Source organism: Cygnus olor, chromosome 4 (assembly GCF_009769625.2).
Source record: "Cygnus olor isolate bCygOlo1 chromosome 4, bCygOlo1.pri.v2, whole genome shotgun sequence".
Taxonomy (NCBI): domain Eukaryota; kingdom Metazoa; phylum Chordata; class Aves; order Anseriformes; family Anatidae; genus Cygnus; species Cygnus olor.
Window position 1 is genome coordinate 50127299 of NC_049172.1, and position 22200 is coordinate 50149498.

At 40.3% G+C, this 22200-nt stretch overlaps 1 long non-coding RNA gene across 1 annotated transcript; it reads right to left on the reverse strand.

The window, feature by feature from the left end:
* Positions 1-1840: 1840 nt before the first annotated feature.
* Positions 1841-21739, reverse strand: LOC121069910. Its single transcript, XR_005819751.1, has 3 exons — positions 21729-21739; positions 12482-12490; positions 1841-2546 (listed from the first exon to the last, which is right to left on the reverse strand). It is a non-coding gene; the product is annotated as an uncharacterized LOC121069910 (long non-coding RNA).
* Positions 21740-22200: the final 461 nt, after the last annotated feature.

Below are 22200 nucleotides of genomic sequence, written 5' to 3' on the forward strand. Positions count from 1 at the left end.
TTTTACAAAAGAATTTACAAAAGCATGTGCAATGGCTTGTCCATTCTCCCAAGCCTGTTTTCCTACAAATTTTTCCAATGTGTGTCTATGAAAACTGTATACATCCAGATCCTATACACCCTGCTTATTAGTCACGCTCTTTGGTGATGCTATTGCAACACTGAATATAACAGTTATCACTGGTTAATTATAATCCAAATAAACCACGTATTTATGTAGCCTTTCACTCTGCAAAATGGGCCAAAACAAGAGACAGACTGTTACAAGTCTGTCATGTAATTCATATATGTAAGTCAGCGGTAGAAACAGCAATAAACTTAACCTGGATCCTGTATCTTTCTGAATACATACAGAACACCAGTAGTATTAGAATAAAACAAAAAACAATAATATATAGACATTGCTTTTTAACCTGGCATTAAAAGAGCAACATGAAGGTGCTTCTGGAAGGAGCAGAAATGAGTACAACTTGCTCTGCTGAAGTCTGAAGTAAATGTGTAGTAGTAAAACTAGACATCTCCCAGAAGACACACACCCCAACACCTGACTTTAGGACCTAGTACCTCCTCAGCATCCTCACTTCCCCAGCACTGCACCCTACCCTCCACATCCAGCTGGTCCATTTCTCACCCTACGCCCTGGAGGGACAGGCTCCCCACCTGCTCTCAGTCTCTGCCTACACAGTGCCTCTTTTTCCAATCTGTCTGCCTACACTTGAAAGAGGAGACACGAGGAAGATAAGTATACATCACCAGTCATATCTGACCATGCTACAGAGCAAACAGTGTGAAATGGCCATTACAAATTTCTGGCACCATCCCTGTAGCCTGAGCCCAGAGCATGCGACGCGAGGTCTGTCCAGCACAGGAAGCCGTGAGAGGCTCCAGCACACCACAGAGATTTTAGTTGCTAAATTCTAACAAGCTTCTTCTGAGCATGAATAATTTCCAATATTTTCAACTGTTTATAACTTGACAAAGCATGAGTGGATTTTCCTTGTAGGACCAAAAAGCACATCCCTGACATAAAGGCAGCTCCCGTGCCAAACCAAGAGACTCTACTGCAAAGCTTCAAGGCGCTCAAACTTCCCAAAGAAAAGGTCACCTAACCTTTTTTAGCCTTGGAAACCAATGGATTGTTTACCCTTAGCCTTGTTCTCATAAACAGCAGAACTCCTTTGACTGATATTTTGAGAAAGAAAAAACCTGCCCAAGGCATGGAAAATTTGCCGAAATGAAGTTTTGGAAAAGATGTAGAAAACGAAAACCAGAGTTTCACTGTGAGAAATAGTAAGCAGCCTCAGTAACAGGGATGCCAGCCTACCTAGTGCCTCTACAGTCATAACTAAAGAGCTTGCTTGACAGTGATGGAATAACTGGGAGCCCTGCCATGGGCTCCCAATACCTCTGCACCCAAAGCCTCAGGCTCCCCTGCAGGGACACATGCAGGTGAGTTCCCTGTCCCCCCTCCCAGGCCACCCCATCAGCTGCAGTGACCAGAATGGGAGCATTTAGCAGACACTGGTTTGGGAGGTGACTGTCACCCACAGCAGAGCATGGTGTTTTCCCTATAGAAGATACCCTACGCCACAAGCGGCGTGTCCCAGCACAGCTCATCGGCTAAATAGGTAAATTTCTTTCTTCCTTCACATCTCCACAGACTCTCAGGGCCTTAATATGCCCCATAATGTATTCCCACAAAGCCTGCAATAACTCACTTGTCATAATACACCAAGGACACAGGCCAACAAAAGCAGATTTGTGTTTCATCTTACATTCTGATCTCTGCAGTTATGCTAAAAGAAAACAAATTGAAACGCAGAGGTCCTTCTTTTTTTCTGGAACACGTTTGTGGTTTATTATTACAATGAGCTAAACAGGCCTGGCAGAAACATGTGATCTACATGGAGCAAGCTTTCATGTGAGCCAAAAGACCACCTCCACCATTTAAAAGGATGAACAAAGATCAGACCAGTTCCAAGGGGTGGCAGAGGGAAGGTGTGAATCTCAAAGAGTTAAGAGTCTTTTAGCAAAACCCTTTACAGGAGTAATAGAAGAATCCAGCAACACTGTCTTCTGTGTTTCCACAAAGTGCACAGATCAGTCGAATCGTTTCTCTTTTCCCAGAAATAATCAGATCTTAGATTAAAGTCACATACAGTAATATAAAAATCAGATCACATCATGGAAAAACATCTCTTCCACATAAAAAACCAACAAGAAAAAAAACACTTGTAAAAACATATGGACAGAAAAAGTTGGCATATCTGTGCATATTTACTTATCCTGGCAATGAGGGGAAGAAGCAAAGCATTTATAATCATTTGTTCTTTATTATACTGTTATTTACCACTTGCACTGCATCCCAGATGATTATTGTGCTTTTTGTAAGTTAGCTATCTGCTGCGTTCCTACTTGCATCTATCTGCCTTTGTAGCTTCCTCATCATCTGAGTTTCTTCCTTGTGTTCTTGTACACGCATTATAAATATTTTTCCTTTTTTTTTTTTTTTTTTTTAAGGTAGTTCCCCACTTTTTATTATTATTACTTTTTCAGCTGAAGGAACTGCACTTACCTTTCTTTTTAGACAGGCCATTCAATTCCTAGTCTTAGTGCATTGCGATAGTCACATAAGCTATATCTGAACATACCTGACAATGAAAAGAAGCAACTGCCAAGAAGAGACATGCTTCCAGGTTAACAAACACGCACACATGCTATCTATAAAAGTATGACAGGAAGGCAAAAAACCTTGCCTACCTATGGTGGCAAGGAAGCTTTTCATTCATTCTCTTGGCAGGCTAGGCTAGAAGAGTTGCCTAAGAGAGCTTTTTCCCAGCTGTGGTGTCTGAGAGCAGCCATGAAGTCACATTCGCATTGAGGTATCCAAGAAAATATATAATGCAGCCTCTTCAGGGAATGTGATAGTCACAGTCTGGTTTTCAACGCATTCCTCTTCCCCAGCCCGCATCTTTGTCTTTTCTGTGTTGATCTTCAGCCACAATTTTATATATATGAACATATCCTTTTTCCCAAAAAGTAGCAGTTGATTTACTGTCCGTATAGGGATTCAGGCCACATGTGGCATGGTTACACAAAGTCCTCTGAGCACATGCAGAATGCATGGGTGTACTTAATGCTTTCACCTCTCTCAGGTTTCTTTCATTCACAAAAGGTTTGCCTGCTCCTCCCTGCATCTGTAGCATTGCAGTATGGTAGCACAAGGTCTGAGGAAAGAATATTTAGAACATTATCAGAAATTATTCACCCCATTAGATGTCAACACAGTGCAAAGACATTGGAGGAGAGAAATTTGCAGCATTGTCATCACTGATCTCCTTTATGGCATGCAAGAGACCTTTATGCGTGCCTTTTCCAACCTGGTTTGTTAATAGCTGACATAATTAAACCTTATAGGTACACTGTCCAGTGCATATCCTGCAATTCAGAACAAGTACAAATATTAGCAAATATAATTAAATGCTATATGTAGAGCAATATCATGTAGATATATTTTATATACCTGCCAAGATAGCTTAATGAGAGGTCCTCTTCTTTACAAAGAGATATAAAGGTGCAATTTTGATTTTTGACTTGGTTACAAAATAAACTGGAGGAAGACAGTGACATTCATATTCAAGGCAGACTTTGGGTTTTAGTCGGTTACTGTCCTTTTTGCAATCACAGCAGAATTTTTTTCTCCATTATCTCCAGGGACTGTCTAGAATTTCAACACAGGAACAGCTACTGGCAGCATTATTTTCCTGGACTCATTTTGCATGCTTTTTTTAAATCTAACATCCCTTTAATTGGCATCTTCAGAGGCAGTTGGGAAATGGAACTCAGGGCTTTGCACTATTTCTCCATTTTTCTTATTTACTCTTAGCAGGACTAACAGCAAAGCAATAAGGATTCTGTTTTCAGTCACTGGCTGTTGTACATCTACAACACTGTTTGCTCCCACCAAAGCCCCTCTACCATGAGTACATACTCAGGAGCAGCAAATTTTATGGGGACAATCCTCGGGAAGCCAGCTCACAGAAAATATCTTCATGGGATTCAGGAGTAGTCTCGAAACTACCAAGTTTAGGCTCTTACTAAACGTGATGGAGGGGATGGTCAGCCACTTCTGGTTTTAGATTCTGGTATGCCATATATTCCAGGATTCCTTTCCTGCAAATTACAAGTTGTTATGGTTATCTTCTATCTACAGGACAGATATTTGGACTCTTCATCTTAGTTTGGAAAATGATATTCAATATGTGAAGAGTGCCTCTCATATTGAAAGAGATCACCCTCTTACTGACATCTTTTAACTAGTTTCGTTTACTGAATACATATAAATTCCATTCTGGAAACTTAAGGACTCCAAATATATTCTGACTGCTTTTCATCCGTGCTATTCTTAAGAAAACAAATCATGGCAAGAATCCAATTTGTAGTTCAAGTGCTGGAATATATTCTTCCTAGATATCCTCAATAGACCTTCTTATCAGGTAAAAAATATCAACTAAATCTTCCTCTAACTCCCAAAACTTTATTTTGGATAGTAACACATGAAGGAATTCATCTCTGTTTTAGTATGGTCAGTTTGGAACAATTAGGAGCTAGCTAAGAGAAAAAAGAGATTTTATATACAAACTTCAAAAATGTTTATGTATGAGTATGCGTCTACATGTATGCATGCACCATAAAAACATGAAATTTAACTTCTAGAAGGTGGTTTTCACAGCGAGACCTCACATAATCATAGGATGCCAATACGGTCTAGATCCTAAAAAGGGTTCAGGGCATTGTCCTCACAAACTAAAAACTCCCAAGAAGAAACATCTGGTTTAGTGCAAACGAAGTCCAAATGCAACAATTTATCCCCTACCCAGAATACTGCTGCTGGTTAGGATTTAATGGGTATTGTGGCACAAAAGAAGAAAATCTTCTTCACTTCCCACAAAATCATGAAATAGTAAAAATCTTCAGAGACAAATCAGGGCTTGTAGAAATAGAAGCAATTCCATCTTGTCATTGAAGCTACAGTTACGCAAGTTAAGCTTGAATTGGATCTTTTTTCATGAGTAATGGAAAGAAAAACAGCCCATTAATAAGATGGAAAGGATGAAAGTCAAATTTACAAAACTAAAACTCATGGTAGTTCAGATAAAACCATCTTATTTAGACTAATAGTAAAGAAAAATACATAATTACAGCACCTATTGACTTTTCAAAGCTTTTGAAGCATTTTAGCCCATCACACAAATAGTCACATTCTGGTTTTAATCTCCAGTATCCCCATCTGGAAAAGGACGAGCCACCAAATTACAGTCCCTCAGAAGTATAATACCTTTTTTACACTCCATGTGACTGAGGATACTGATAAAATTATTCTGGAGGGATAAAAAGGAAAAAACTAAATCTTTCCTGCTTAATAAGGTGAATCTTTTCCTTCGTGCCTTTTTTTTTTTAGGGAAAATTGGTCAGAGGGGTTAGAAATGTGTTGACAAAGGATGCACTGAAGACTATGGAGGTATATAAACTCTATGTGTAAACTCCACAGCTATTAATTTAGTGGTGTTCTTAATCTAAAAGTCAGATTCTCACCAAAATCTTTAGATGTCATCTCATGTGATTACATTCTGAATCAGACTGTGTTCACTGCTATTACCTGAGATGAGAAACTTCAACTTTTTCCCCACTCTCTCTTTTTGATTAGCCTTGCACCACAACTTCTGCCCACTTTTAGTTAAAGCAGTGCATGTTTATACATATAAATATTTAAGTGGCACTTCCAGTGCTGTTGTTATACACCCATCATCTCTGATCCTTTGGATAAACCCAAGCAGAGGGTAGGACACTGCCCCATGCATACGCAGAGCCACAGTGCCACAGTCTTTCCCTGCAGGACCCAGGACCCATTTTTTATGAATCCATACCAAAAGCCAACAAAGGCCAGTCTTTCCCATTGCACTTTGCTTCAGCTGTTTCCCATCCTGCTTGAACTAAGTCACACTGGTGCTAAATTACAATCACTTACCTATGTTGCATACAGTGACTGATGGAAAAGGTCAAGTGAGTCCCTCTCCCACCACTCTGCCTGCACCTGATCCCAGTCACTCCTTCTGTACCTGTGTATCCAAAGAAATTGCTCTAAAACCCATATAGAGCAAGAAAAACATCAGGTTTTGAAGCTTTCTCATTTGAATCATATAGAACATCTCTCTTTATACGTGACACATATTGTATTTGCGGTTCTGAAAAGGAGGCGTTCACTTTGCAGGTTTTAGGTATTTAAACTGAGCAAAATTCAAAATGCATAAGGTCTGAATATGCAAATGGAAAGTGAGAGGTGTTGCCAGGGGCATTTCTGAGCAGCCCTATTAGATGCTTAAAATTTGATTGCAAATTCTCTACCCAAAAGCCCCTGTGTAAAACTGCATTTCTAAATATATTGCTGTAAAGCCAGTGCAGGGTTTCTCATTAAAATAAATAAATAAATAAATCATACAACAGTGAGAAGAAATCTTCCAACAAAATGTCATAAGAGGGGCCACAATGGCATTTTTATTAACATTACATTTTAAAAGTAATAACATAGGCAAGACACAAAACCAAACGCATGAATGGATCAAGCAATAACTGTAAATCACCACTGAGGTTTCTTTTTACACAGCAGTCTCAGGCAGGAAAGACCAGGACTATCTGGAGATCGCAGGAGTTAGAAGTCTGTGGTTTCTGTGCTGCATTATCATCGCTTGCAATCGCTAATCCAACTGCAAACATACTCTGTACAGAAAATCGCACTCCACACAAAACTTGCTCACGCCTTGAGAGCTTTCTCTAACAGTTCTGAGGCTTAGCAATGCATCCAGCTACACCTAAAGAAATTCATTTTCTTCAGCTGACCAGAAACAGGTTTTATCTTTAAGAGGTTACACTGACAACAGGTGAGCCCCTTTTCACTTGACTGATGCACAGGTCAATGTCTTTCATCCCCACACAGCAGAAGAACTATTTGGTTGCTGCTTCTAGCTACTCGAAAGCTGTGCACTGCAAATTCACATGGCATAGGAAAAGGCTGTGCTTCCCTGCTCTTTCTGTGCATGAGGCACCGGCTAGCAGAACACATGACCCAAAAAATCAAAACAAGGGAGAGGAGCTTCAAGGCAGCTCTCCTGTCTTAAAACCCAACTACAAATGTCAGTGCATGAGTCAATATTTCAGCGTAAATACCAGGTGGTGACTCACACACAGACTTCCAGGGTGGGATTAAAGGTGAGACCACGCTACCGTCAGCTGCACCCTTACCAAAGATCTTCACTAATGAAAAGGAAGCCCTGGGAGGACAAACCAGGGAATTAACTCAAAGGAGGTTTCAGAGCAGTTCCAATTTAGCCTACGGTAACCTGAAAATCAGATCTAGGGAGAATTAGCAATTCCAGGACATGGTTTTGAGGAGCTATTTATTCTCCTGAGCTCAGTTACAGCCAGTCAATGGCAGTCAATGGCCCATGGGGGAGAAGATGGAGAGGATGGTCCCTGCAGAGCTGTCCACACCTCTTGTTTTCTCAGCTTTCACACTTCTCCCCAGCACCAGATCTCCTAAATGGTGTGGCAATTTATGATGCTAAATCAGGTATTTTATAAGACCACCACAAAAATTACACTCTTTAGCTGAAAGACCCTTAATATGCATTGTTGCTGACTTGTAAATATGTCACAATTCTACCAGATTTGAGGTTTTTATCTTAAATGCCTAGCCCTGGAACCATGCAATGTCTAAAGATCTAAGTTTTCATTAGGAAATATAAATCTCTAATCCTCATGATGAAGAGTCCTCTTTTCAAAAGTTCAGAAACAGAAAGCAAATTATAACCACCTTTTAAAAGTAATTTTGAATCAATTATAAATACTGATGCTGATAACATAGAATCTGAAATTAAAATATTATGATTCTTTGAAGAATGTTTCCATGCGACTTATCTGTGAAACATATTTCTTCCAGTGGAGTGGAAATACATACTTGCTTTTTTAAAATAGCCTGTATTCGACTCCTGTTCCACCTTTTTAATGTTACTGCTGAGACATGTATACAGCAATTCATAGACAACAAGGAAGCACAATCATGTAGACAGGAATTCAAGACATTGAGTAAATGAGATATATCTATACCCGTGTTCCTCAGGCTCTTTTGACTTAATACTGCTCTAATTTTCCTGGCAATATTCCTGCCAAAGGTCGCAATCTGATTCTTAAAGACTGAATGTTGCACAAGTCCCTAGCAAGAATCAAGTGTTTAGAAATATGGAACTGCTTCAGAAGTCTTCATGTTTGACAAGACATGCATTTTTTTTCGTTGGAATGTGTTTTCCTCCCCAGGGTAGGTACAGGCATTAGCATATAAAATCAGTACATTGAGTGTGAACTTTTGTGATGTTTCCAAAGGGGATTTTAATGCCTGTAAAGTATTCAGATACATACACACTTATGCACAAAGCAGTGACCTGCCGATTTGCATTATATACAGTAAACAGAATTTTGACAACTCATTGATGCATTGAATTGCAGCCAGGTATACGAACTGAACTGTGCAGCTGCATCAGCAAAGCAGCAGAACAGTAGCCATGAAAGACAAATTCTCTTCCTAAGACTAAATTGTGTTGTGGAGACTGGCACAGTTTTAGGTGAACCTGCACATACTTCACAGTAGTTCTGAAGAAAACTTTAGGCATTACTATGACAGCCCGTATTGCTCGTGATAAAAGCCTTCAATTTGCACCAACTTTACCCTGTTGAACCTTAGGATTCATCCTAAGAATTAAGGATGTTCCTGTTTACAGAAACATCGTATCTGATGTTTAGTTCGCATGTACGAGCTTACCAACCACAGCAGCTTTCATTTTTGCTGAAGCAGAACCAACCCACTCACCTTCCACAAAATTTCTGCTAGATTTCCCTAAAACTCAGAGCACAGCTCCATCCAAAGAACACAAAGGCACAGAAGCAAAGGATTTGCTGATGAGACTAAAAGCAATTGCCATTTTCCAGGGTGGCAGAACTCCTGACAAAAAGTCTACTTCCATTTTCCTCAGAGGGAAGTGAGAGGGGAGTCTGACCCAACAGCATGTTTACTATTTCATGCAAACAAAAATAAACTCAAATGTCTAATTGTTTTCCTTGGGCCCTGTCCAAAGGGTTATGCAAGTGCATAAAACAGTGAACAAACCCCCTCAGCTATATCTTCCTCTCCAGCTGAACCACGTAGTTTTTCTGACATCTAGTGGCGTGTAGCAGTGGGTCTTTTTCTCCAGCACTAACTGTGTGTTTAGAACCGAGCTACAGAATTTTTGGCAGGATGAGGCCTTCAGAAGAGCAAACTGTATAGGACAAGCTTTGTCAGCCCCAAATTCACCCCTGAAGACAGCATCTGCTGCAACAGGTACTGAGGACTCATGGGGCACAGCATCAAATCCAGACAATGCAAAGGGTCCTTCTGGGGTTTTTATGAATGTTTTGCTTCCAAATGCAAGCTCTGAGGTGGCTTGCAGGCTTCCCCCCCACCTTTAAGCGCAGCTGCAGCTGGTCACTCCAGGCACCCCACTTGAAAAGCTGTACTATTGCTCTGGAGGTCTTTTCCTCAGCTGCTGCTGGATGGGTGAGTGGAAGATGCAGATCCTTCCCAGAACTGGCTCCGTGTGAGTTCTGGGCATTCCAGATACACAGCAAGTGTTGCAAAGAATTCAAGTGGATTTTTCCTTTCTCCTGGAAGCACATCTTAAGGCAGCATCTGGCCACTTTGCAATAGTATAGTTAATTATTCCTTGGGTACTCCAAGCTCAGTAAATGCCCGGACTTTTTAAAAAAAATGAACTATTGAAATGCAGCCCACTTGAAGTTCTGGGATTAATGCACTGTATCAACAAAAGTTGCATGGGGAATGTGTAAATGACCGCAAAGAAATTCTTCTTCTTTAACATTTAGCATCCCGTATTCCACATGTTTCTCATGGTTTGGACCCAGTCACTTCACCAGGACTACACATACATGAGTAAGTAATGCTGCACTACGCAAGCAAGTCTGTAAAGAAAAACAGCTGGTGCTGAGGACACGATGTCCACACAGCTCCTGGCTCGAGGGGGGTCACCATGGGGAAGCTCAGTTCAGCTGCATGGACAGGACAGCCGCAAGTGGCTGCAGCACAAGCAGAGCTCCCCTGCTGCACACCTTCCAGTTTATCATTGTCCCAAAGGAACGCACTTCACATACTCTGAGGCTAAAACGCTAATGCAGATGTATCTCAGTTTAGTTTCTCCATGAATGAGCACTCTCCTTCCCTGAGCATCAGTCATCTGTTTGCAGCATGCCAGGAGGCTGAGCCGGCTGTGCTGCTGTGCGCTGCACGCCTGCCCCTGCTTGCACCAGGTACCAGCAGCTGCACAGCCAGCTCATCTCACCCACGTGCTCACGCTTCTGCCATGGTATTGACCTGTTCTATAAAATGCTTTCAATTTTACAGATTTAAAAAAATTAAAAAATGTCAGGCTGGAGCTGTAGTTCTCCGGCTTAAATATACATAGCCAAAAATTATCCCTTCCGTTAGAAAAAGCACTGAGGATAAGGAAAGACTGAAAGACAAAAGAGTGCGTGAAAGTTCCCAAAAAGACGGCCCTCACTACGTACATTACTGCCAATCAGTAAGATAAATGGTGGCTTTGAATTCCCCTGTCTAACCAGAGGAAAACCACGGTCTGGCTTTACATGAAGCTTGTGTCTCCACGTACTCCTGCAAGACCGTGGCAGAGATGGCTCTCTGCCTTTCTAGCCCTCGTTCCTTTCTTTCTCCCTGTTCTTTTCTAGCAGCATTGCGCTGTTGAGCTCTTTCCTTCCTTTTCAAAACCAAATGGAGAAGCAATTCCCTCCTCTATTACTCCTCAGTCACTGCCCATTACTAAGTATTTTCAGGCAGAACTAAAGACAGATTCTGTTTTTCTTAGCCATAAGCAGTCCCTCTGTAGTCAACAGAATTGTTAATGCACAATATTTCCAAGATATAGAGCTAGAAATAAAGGCTTAGCCTTTAAACAAGCTCCTTAATTTCTCCTGATGCTGGTTTATAGTTTCATTCATAAATGATGTTGTTTTACTTTTTCTTTGCTTTAACACACAAATACATGACAAATGAATATTACAGTGTGTTTTTTTTCCCCTAAGACAATATTCTGCTTGCGTTATTACTTTATTTTAATCTGTAACCCATATGCAAGCATGGAGTGCCTGACAGACTCCCAACAGTATTTAGGAAGATTTTTCAGAGGAACAATGCTGATGTGAGCTTGCAACAGGATAGAGCACCAAGAATCACCTCCTTTGTGAAGAGGTGATGATTTAAAGGCTCCATTTTGGCATACTCAAAGCGCAGGAGAGTTCTCATCAGTATTCCAGCCTCCAACAAGATGTACAGATGGTGCAGAGGGAATTACAAAGTTTAGGAATTCAGACAGTGTTGTGCACATGAAATAGAGAACATACAGTACTTCATGGAGTGCATGAGGAGAAATCTTCCTTCTGAAAGAGACCTGTCACCCTGACAAAGATGTATGGTCTGTATTGCACAAATGTCTGCAACACCACTTAAAAACAGGAGATTCAATGACCCCTGCAGTAGTTCTGGAGAGAATGCTCTGTCTTACTTTTCTTACAGGGCCTGATCCTGCTCTGCCTCGTATCACTGCAAGGCAGAAGCCATTCCCCTGAAACACTCGGTGTTAAAGAGAGATTTTCAAAATCTGAGCCACACTTTCCTTCTAAACAAAAAACTGCTAACTGCCAAGCTTGCAGCCCCTCCAGTTCAACATTCTTTCAATGAGAATTGCAGTTATCACATGGGCTCCAACATCCTCATGGACAATTATAAAACTCTTCCCCAGCCAGCGCTGCTATCCCAATCTCAACAGCAAGCAACTAATTTATGCCTGACACTGTGACCAAAGTATCTTATACGCAAATGGGAAAATGAGAACTATCTTCTCCCCATTGTAAAAGCAGCATTGACTATTTCTGTAGTCTTCTGTGAGCATACTAATACTACACCCAACCAAATCACTTGTAAAAGGATTAGCAAATGAGCACCACTACCTGGAAGTGAGAGAAATGTAGGAGAGAAACATAAAACAAGAAGGCATGGATGAAAAATGACACCATTTCTTCTAAACTATGTATCCCAAAATATGGGGCGAGGTTCATCCAGGTGTTGGGTACTCTTAGCTCTGGTTTGGCTGAACAGGATCTGAATAGGTTTGTGTTTTTATTCACGGCCCTTCCTTAAAACATCAACTTCTCTGTCAGATAAATCTCTGCAAGAGAATGAAAGTAAAGAGCCCGCCTGACTGCTAAACCATGGTGCCAAGAAATATGCCTCCCATTAACTTTGGGACTCTTGAAATGACACCTATTTGAAATGGACAGGAAATTTAAACACTTTTTCCAAACACTTTTTTTTTCTTTAGTATCCTACTGAGAACAATTTAGCCTCAGATGCTGGAAAATCCATGCTTTATTACAAACTGGGAATTTTCTTTGCATGATGAGTTGCTTTTGCACACATTAACTGAGATTTCATGATTCCCAGTGTAGCAATTGGGCTAAGCAAGCACCTGCACAGCAAGATCCCCAAATCTGACCAGAGCAAATTATGCTTATTAGTTGGGTATTGACAGCTGAAGTACAAACTGTGGAACAATCAATCCCACTCAGATCCCAATTTTAAGGAGCTGGGTACTATTTTAAGGTTTATATTCAATAACATGATTCTAGAGTGAGCTGCCATCTGGGACTTAGAAGTCAAAAGTCTTATATGAACAGATATTAAGTCAAACAGTTATGCTTTTTCGCAAATTCCTGTAAACACTGGTCAAACAACAACAAATTAACCCTAGTCCCTCTAAGCTAATTGAAACGATATTACGCATTTATCATTTTGGACCTCATCTTGTAATGTGACACTGCTTGCAGTGGGCCTGCCCCAGTGTAGTATAATTGAGTTGTGATGTTAATAAGAAAAAGACCCTTAACTTCACCTGGGTTGTGTCTTCTTACACTGGGGCTAAATTTCCTCTGTGGATTGTTCTTCATTTATAGGCAACATGGTAGACCAGGGTGAAGATGTGTATCAACACTGCAGCTGCAATTTAACTAACATATTTATCAGGATATGGAAAATCACATATTACTAAATGTTGACAGAGGTGTGTGGAAGAGGAAGATACCTGCTTTGGAAGATATCACAGGAAGCTTCACTGTGGGTATTACCCAGATCATGGCAGTGAAATTGGGTCACGGTTCTCACTGAATAGCAATAGGAGTCTCTTAGCATTTCAAACATTCTTCTCTGACCCCTTCTATGTAACCCTGTCAGTGAAAACAGGAGCAGAGTGCCCCCAAAACACGCTATATCCATTCAAAACTTGAGGCCTGTTGGAGCACAGTACATTCGCCTGAATGGCTCATTGCTCTTCCCCAATTAGAGGATGGACATTCACACTCAAGCATACAAAATCTGCACTTGATCTTTGCTCATCTGTAGCAAGAATAAAACCCTGCTGCCACCAGAGTTAAGGAAATACTTTGCTAAATAGATGTTTGTGGTCCATTCCCAGCAGACTGGTGACAGCGTAGCAGTGGCAGTGTACCCAGTGTGGCTGGTTAACAATAGGGGCAAGACCCTTTTTTCATCAGGGCAACCCTACCACAACCCACCCTGTTCTTTGACACTTTTAATCCTGCAGGCATCTCAGACAATAGCACAAAGATTGTTTTCTACCCTCAGCCTTGTTTCCAGTCTGCTGTATCCCCTGGTAAGTAATCCCCGTTTTACCTTCCAAAAAACACAGATGAATGTTAGAGCGAGCTCTGGATAACATATTACCTAATGCTGTTCAAGGCTAGGAGAATTACCTGCTGGAAATTATCTGGAAGGGTCTTAATGAATACCACAAGGTTTCTGCTAAACAGACATCCTTAGCCAGTCTAGAGAGAATCTACCTTGGATCACGATTAATTGCTTGGATTTCATAAGGTGCACCAGATGTCAGGGTCAGCAAGTCCTCCTGCTGCTCCAGGAACGCTGCCAAAAATATCGGCTGGCTGTATTCCAGGGGGCTGATTTCATGCGGCAGCAGGATAGCAGTCGCCAGTTGTCCTATAAAGGTTTTAATTCCAATCTGATTTTTAAATGGTGAGAACTATAGATAAACAGGAAACTGAAGAGTTGGGGTTTTTTTTGTGTGTCTGGAGGGACACACACCTACCAAAATTAATTCATGCATGGCAAAGAATATTTAAGATCCTTCAGCCAAGGTATGGCATAAACACTGGCCATGAAGAAAAACAGACTGGAAAGTCAGGAAGATGTTTTAATTATTCCCAATCAGACATGAATTAATGCCTTTGACTGTCTTTTGTCTGCTTGGCGAGTTCATTTTGGAAGCCTCAATATAAATTAATGCAGCCCTTTAACTGTAAACTCTCCTCCTGCCTGAGGTCAGCTCTCATCAAGCTGGTGAGTTTCCTCACACTCTTTTCTTTTGGAGTGACCACTGGACTTTCCTTTTCAAATCTAAAATCTAGTAGGATCCTACAGCCACAAGGCCAAGGCAGAGGGCCTTTGTGGTTTGTCCAAGCAGGGGCTGCTCAAGATGAAGGACAGGGAAAGATGTTGGTCCAGAGATATCAAGGGGTCCCACAGGCAGCAAGTGGCCTCAGTAATCCTTCAGTGGGGCTGAAATGCAGCTCCCTGGGAGGGCTGGAGAAGCTGCCCACCATTTCCATCTCAGCAAAAGGTGGTGGCAGCTCAAAGCAGGGTGAGGCAGAAAGTCAGGTAGGATCAACTGATCCATTACGACAACAGAAAATTGTGTTGTGTTTGCCTACTTCACCCAAGAGTAAGGACTTTTTCATTGTTGTAGTTCAAAATGAGATCATTTAGGTCTCAACTTGCATTCCATATTTTGTTAGCGAAGTTTCTGGAGGTGAGTACAGATGCCATCAGATCAGTCTTTTTCTTGTATCAAAGTAAAGCTCTTTGTGACAGAGAGCACCTATTTGATGTCATGTTTTGGAGGGCAAAAAGGGCTTAGGGTAAAAAGGACAGCATGAATAGGTTAGATAAAAACATAGGATGCACGAGCAACATCCAGAACAACTGTATGGAATTCAAAGAGCCAAACAATTAATTTCTACAGCTACTTAAAACAGAGTATAAGAGCATATGAGGGGAAAAGGCTAGAAGGGAAGGGTGCAGAGGGCTACTGATATTGCTGCTAAGACATTTTTGCAGCATTTTAAAACAATTTTTCTTGAATTAAAACCAATGCAAAGGGAAACAAGAGACTCTGTCCACTGCTACCACACGCACAGCCCTAAGAGCTGAACCCTATCTAGACAGCTCTGGCCAACCGAGACAAATTGTTCACCCCAGACATCCTCATAATTTTTAGCTATCTATTCCCAGAGAGTATGTCTTCAGTGCTTCAGGCTGGTTTACCCCTGGAGAGCTTCAACTGTCTGTAACTAAGTTTGTCATTGGAGAATTTGCTGTAGGTAAAATAAAGAGGGAAAGATGCTTGAAGAAAAATAGAGATGCCCTCACTGGAGAGTTTACTTTCACTGTGGAAAAGTCATCCATTTCCTCCAATGTTCATGACTCATTTACGAGACTGAATTATTTTTAGTTTAGGTGGTTGTTAAAGATGGGATTATAGGAGGTAAATGTATGCCTGAGTGCTATTCCAACCACTTTCCTTGACACTGTGAATTGATATTGCAGGCTTCATTAGATAGTTTGTACTCTAATGGGTAGAGAGCACTGTTAATAAACGTATGCTTTATACACGGCCTTCCTGATAGACTTTTTTGGCTCACAAATGATTGACTTTAAGCTACTTGATTCTCTGAAAAACATTCAAAAATATCCACTGCCTTCTCAGCTGAAACAGGAACCTTCAATAAATTAGGTCTCTGGGAAGGAAGGAAGATGCCAAGGGAATTGAATATTTCACTCTATAGTTACCTAGACTCATCGAGCCTGTCTCTGTAAATTTCAGTAGACATCAGCCGATGGGTCAGTACCAAAAGGATATAAAAAAATAAAGCCTGTTATCTACCCCGTTAGAAGGAAAAAGAAGTAACATTTGTAGTGCTAAAGAATCACTATATGACTTATGACTCAGAATTTTTAACTACTTCTATATGGGCTTACTATAGGTTTTGAATATGTTATTTTAGACTGGTTGTCAGAAAAATAAGATTATGTGCTCTCTATATAGAGCAAAAATCATAGCAACTAAATTTCACCATCAGGTTAATAGAAATATTCACATATGTAGGGTTAATCTGAATTTCTAACATCTGGCTTTCCACTAATTCTTGCTGTTAACTTTTTAACTTCACACTTGTTTGCTACTCAATCAATTGTCATACTGGCATACAAAAATAAAGTTGGAAGAAACGTCTAGAGATCATCTACCTGACCTTTCTAGGGCAAATATATATATAAATTAATCTGATTAGTTGACTTAATCAATTGCTAAAGTGATTGGAATGTATTATTGCTTAGTATATGTCAGGAGAGATAAATATGTAATTAATGCTTATGAACTATTTTACTGATATAATCTTTTATTATATAATCTTGCATTTCTGTAAATAAGATTACAAATGCAGTTAACAAATATTTTAACACAGCTCTCAAATCTGCCTGTCTGTAATGGCTGACTATGACTGAAGAATCCAATTCACAGCAATGCTTTCATGGACTACCTTTGGTACTCCACTGATCACAAGTTCAAGAGTGACAGACAATAATTCTGTTCTAGTCCATACTCCTGCTCCAAGATGAAACCAACAGTATCTTCCCTGTTTCCCAAATTGGTACAAACAATCCTATTTGTTGACTGATCATTCCAAGTAACAATAGTGGTATAAATATTTATGCTAACACCATTTCAGAAGACTGTGATCTCTCCTTTATAGGGCAGGACCAGCAGAGTATGGCACAAGACATTTGGGAAAAACTGCTGGATTTCTCAGCAAGTTCAAGAAGCATCTGCAGGCATCGTTTTTAATTCCTGCACCAGTCATCTGCTGTCAAGGTTGATACCAATAGTATCTGTAGCACTGTAATTACTTGGACAGCTATTACGTTGAATTTTTGGATAGAACAGCAACATGTAATCATGCATATTTAACGAAGTAATCTAGATTATATATCTCAGGCTCAGAAATACGCCATTAAGACTCTAGATTTGAGAAACATTTTGTACAGAACACATTGAAATTACCGTGGATTCCCAGCCTGTAAAACCTGTTAGTCTTCATATATGCAGAGCTTCAAGGCAATCTATTTTGTTCAAGTTTGCTTTTAAAACATTTTAAATTGATACATTTTTAAAATAAACTGAGGTGTGATAGAAGGGATTTGTAGTGAAAATTTGAATAAAACTTAATTTAAGATGTCTGCTGCCAAATGATTGACACCATAACTAGGAACAAAATGCAGCTGCACAGTCTCTCAGCGGCAACAAAAACTGAAGTCATAGTTCTAAAATCTGATGGAACACTGTCATCTGGTGGCAATTTGAAGAGAGCACAGACAGACTCTAATCTGTTTTTTGTTCCACGGGCTTCTTCCATTTGAAGAGGTTTATTTTAATAATCAATTAATTTACTTCAAATTATCTCAATCTCAGCTCAAGGTCTGGATTGTTCACATCATTAAAAAGGAAGTTTGGCACCACAGATCCTGCAAGTTACGCCAGAAATAAGTTACCACAAATTACAACTCATATTGGAAGCAATGCCTTAATATTTCGGTTCTGTAGACTATCACAGGCTCCTGCAGCAACTCAGCCAAGATTTCATAATAGGCACAGAGCAAATTTGTGCAGAAAGTTCAGAGGAAGATGTGGAAGTGATTAGAAATCTAACAAAATGAAAAATTCACATGCTACATGCAGGTTGTATCTTATTTAGCAAATGGCCGAGCAGGCATCTGTCTTTGCAATTCAACCAGTAAGTGTAGCTGGGAGAGCTCATACAAATGTTTTTAACCATGAAAAAAACAGCTCAGCCATTTAGGTTTTCTAATAGCATGGAGATGTTATCATTGGAAACGTTTCTGGATTATTTGTCAGTGAAACCAGTAAGTCGCAGTTAGGATTTTTAATATTGGCAGAGAATTTTGTGATCAAGTATGTACCTGAATACCTGCTGTTGAGAAAAGCCCTAGGGCTGTACAAAGTCCCAGGCAAGTACAAGCCCAAAACAACAATGTGTGAGCCAAAGCCAGTTTTAGGTCCATGATTTGAACAGAAATGCATATGGACATTTTGCTACTACATTTAACCACTCATTACTGGAAGAGAACAAAGCATTGTCTGCATGATAGGAGCTAGTAAGATTCCATATCATCTGTTAACACAACTTTGTGATTCTCTATAAGCAAGAACAAGAAAAAAAAAAGGTCACACCTAGAGTTCCTTTAGAAATGTAAGCCCTAAACCTACTAGTTCACTGCCTTCTGCACCACTGCTAAAGCTCCTGTATGAAGGATCCTAGCAAGCTGTGGGAGTGAATGGTGCCCTTTATTATGTTTACTGAAGTAACTCTGCAAATGGTTATAACACAGGGCAAGAGGTAGTGGCTCTCACTGGAGGATGTAGGGTGATGTAAGTGCTCTGAATGCATCACGAGCAACTGCAGCTCTAACACAAATTCAACTGTAAATAGGGAAGAAAAAAACATTGAATTGTTCCTCATCATACTTAGAACAACATGGAATCAAGGAGAAATAGAATAAACAGGACCAGACACTCAGCTGTGCTGAGCAGGGAGATGGAAGAGGACCAGGTAGCCACAATCCAGCCAGCTCCATAATGTAAAACCGCTTGAGGACTTACAGGAATGATGCACTATTACCTGCAGATTTATTAAAACAGGCTTCAGTTCTTAAGCATTTGCAGTTCTCCCTTGCCACGCCAGAATGGACAGGAAAAACAATCGTGGTAGAGCAGAGCAAGTGTCAAAGGGTTGGTCTCTAGGTTGTTATTGCTGTAGGACAAATGCTGAGGTTCTTGTTTGGCTTCTATTCAAGCAAACTTTTGCTGCCATAGTTTTGTGGGACAGACAGAAAGAGAACTAGATAAATTAGCCATACATTTGTATTTTAAATTTCTGGCCTTGACCACATACACAGTCTTGTTTGCTGACAACTAAATCCCTTTTGGAGAATTAGGCAGTTATCATTAATGGTCTGGTCACAGCAGGGACATGGGATGAAGGAGAGTTATGCAGTTTATCATACGATACTGCTCTCTACGGCAGGACAACCAGAGTATTCGCTAACAAGAACAGCTTTAGAGATTTGTATTTAACTTTCCCTGATAATACCGAAGCTGATAAAGTTTTGAATTAATTTTTTATATAGGGTACAGCTTAGTTATTATGCATCACATTTAAACAATACTTCAAGACTGAATGGAATCTGATACTGGTTATTGTTTGCTCTTTGTTTAAGCACAAGATTCATCCTTTGTCTTCACAGTTAAGCTGTCAAGGCTGCCTATAAACTAAATTCACCAATCCAGAGGAAGCTGTAGCATCCTAACAGCCATATCAGACTCAAAATATAGCTAACAAAGTTAAATGGTAGATGAATTGCTGCCAAAAACAACAGTAATAGCTTCCATTTTAAGCTTACAGATAAGGATTTAGAACACGTCAATGTTGGTTGTGATAGGATGGACTTCAGTTACTTTCAGTTAAAAATACAGAGGGAGGTACCTCTGTAGATCAGCAGCAGGAGATTCAATGTCTTTCTCTGAGGTATTCCGTACAGAAAGGAGGGGGGTTGTTTGGTTCCTGTGCCCCCCTCTTCAGCCCTAACAGCCAAAGCTGAGTCAGTGCAAATGTTAAGGACCAAAGCCAAGCAGATCAAATTCCCTCCATTTCCTAGTTTATTGCTCTAAGCAAGGTTTGAAATAAACAGTATCCTTTTTATTGTTATTTCAGCCTCACTGGCACTGAGTAGTCTGCAGGCAAAAGGAGGGAAGAGCGCAGAGAGGGGTGAAATAAAGTGCATAGTTGTAATGCACTGATCCTTTCCCTTCAATGTTATGGTATTATTTGGTTCTCATTATTGACCTGTAATTTTCCACAGTCTCCTAGGGTTTTCCACCACTGTTCGAAATAACTGGTTTACAGGAGAAACTGCAAATTCATTAAGGCCAATGGTCATTTCTTATTCCTCAGGGAAGGAATATTTTCAACATACAAAGGTATTATTTGTCTCCTGTTCTTGACCTGGATCACCCCCTCAGGATCTGTTCTTCTACCTACACAGGAAGGATGACCAGCCTTCTGGAAGAGTGTTTGCCTATGCATCTACAGGTGTTTGTGGGAGGAGCAGAAAGCCAGCTATACTCAGGTATTACCCTGCCAAACATTACAGTGCCTTCACTACCCTTAGCCAGCTCCAAGTGCCCATGAGTAGCACTGTAAAGCATCGGCAGACAATGCCTGAAACTTGAATTAACAATCCCATGGCAATTAACAATGCCAAAGCAGGCAAGGTTGCTGGTACCTTTGTCTCCCCTGCCAGTTTTTCAAGTGTCCCCCTAGCTGAGGATTGGGAACTAAGTATGAACACGCATAGAAAGACCTTGAGAAAGAACAGAGAAGAAGGAATGAAATCTGCATGCCTCATGTTGCTGCTGTCTTTTTAATCCTTGAATAGGATGGCCAAAGAGAACAGCTTCCTACAGATAAGTGAGAAACTGGGAGTAGTGGAAAAATAAATCAAAGAGGAATAGAAAAAGTAGATTCCTACCCCCACATAGATGGAGAGGAAAGAAGATTTATTTAACAACTACCTGTGTTTTAGATGATGTAGAAACTACCAAGTTGCATTAGCATCAGGTGAAAAGAAAGCAGTATCAGCTGCCATGGACAACAATGACCATAGCAGCCTGTTTGTGAACAGGGGGCCAGAAACATTTGGGATTGCTCCATAAACAATCTCCCTGACAGCATCAGTAACTGTAAACAAGGTCATGTTGACAGGTCCTGCTACTTCTCCAAACTGCGCACAGTTGCTACACATGCAATAGTTGTTTCTGAAGGCAAACTAGTCAGTGGTAGAGCAGCGTTTGAGAGAAGATATGCAGGAGATGAAGGAAAACATAAGGGAACCTACCCTTCCTGGAACAAGAGTAATAGGCTGGTAAAAATCAGGAATTTGTTCATAGCCATACCCCAGACACAGATGATGCATCAGGTAACTTAAGGAAAGCATGTGTGTGAATTGGCTGGAGGTTGTGTTTTGTTTCAACAAACTTGGGATACACAGAAGACCAGATGAAGAACACTTCATAAATGAGACACAGGAAGTTGTTCAACAAACAACGTTTTCTTGCCTCTGGCAAGGAAAGACAGTGAATGATACTTTATATGGCCATAATACCGATGTTAGTACAATCAAGAAACAAAAGGCGCTCATAAAACTTAGGAAAGCATCTACTGTATATTTGATGACAGCCTAAAAGCCCTTGCAAATGCCAAGCTAGCAATAGAGATCTGGTGGACGTACTAATTTACAAAAACTACTTTCGCCTATGTTACCAGAAAGAATGAGAAAAATATACAGAGTAAAATTCAGTTCAGCACAGACCGCACAGAAATTAACACTTTCAGCTGAAACACATGAATTCAACTTAATGACATTGAACTGAGATCAAACCAAGAGCCACAGAGCAGATATGAAAACAATAAATAAAAATACACCCACTCTTGAAAGTTGGTGAAGCCTTGCTATGCCAAGTTGTTTTCTAAGACAAAGCCATGTAAATTAAGAAGCTAAGAAGTGAGTTGCCTACAGGACATCAGTTGCTTTTATAGATTTTATTTTTCAACATTTTGCTACATGACCATTTCATGTAGACATTGTTTGCAATCTCCACATATCTTAAAGTTAAGAATACATTCATTGCCAGAATCACATTGCTTTATGATGGTTTCTTATTTACATTTTCTGAAGTAAGGGCAACTAAATGCATGATGCATCTATGGAGTTCACACTATTAAACAGTAGTTTAACATCCCATGAAAGTACCAACATCTGTTCTTGTCAGGACTGTAAACATTACAGTCTGAACAGCCA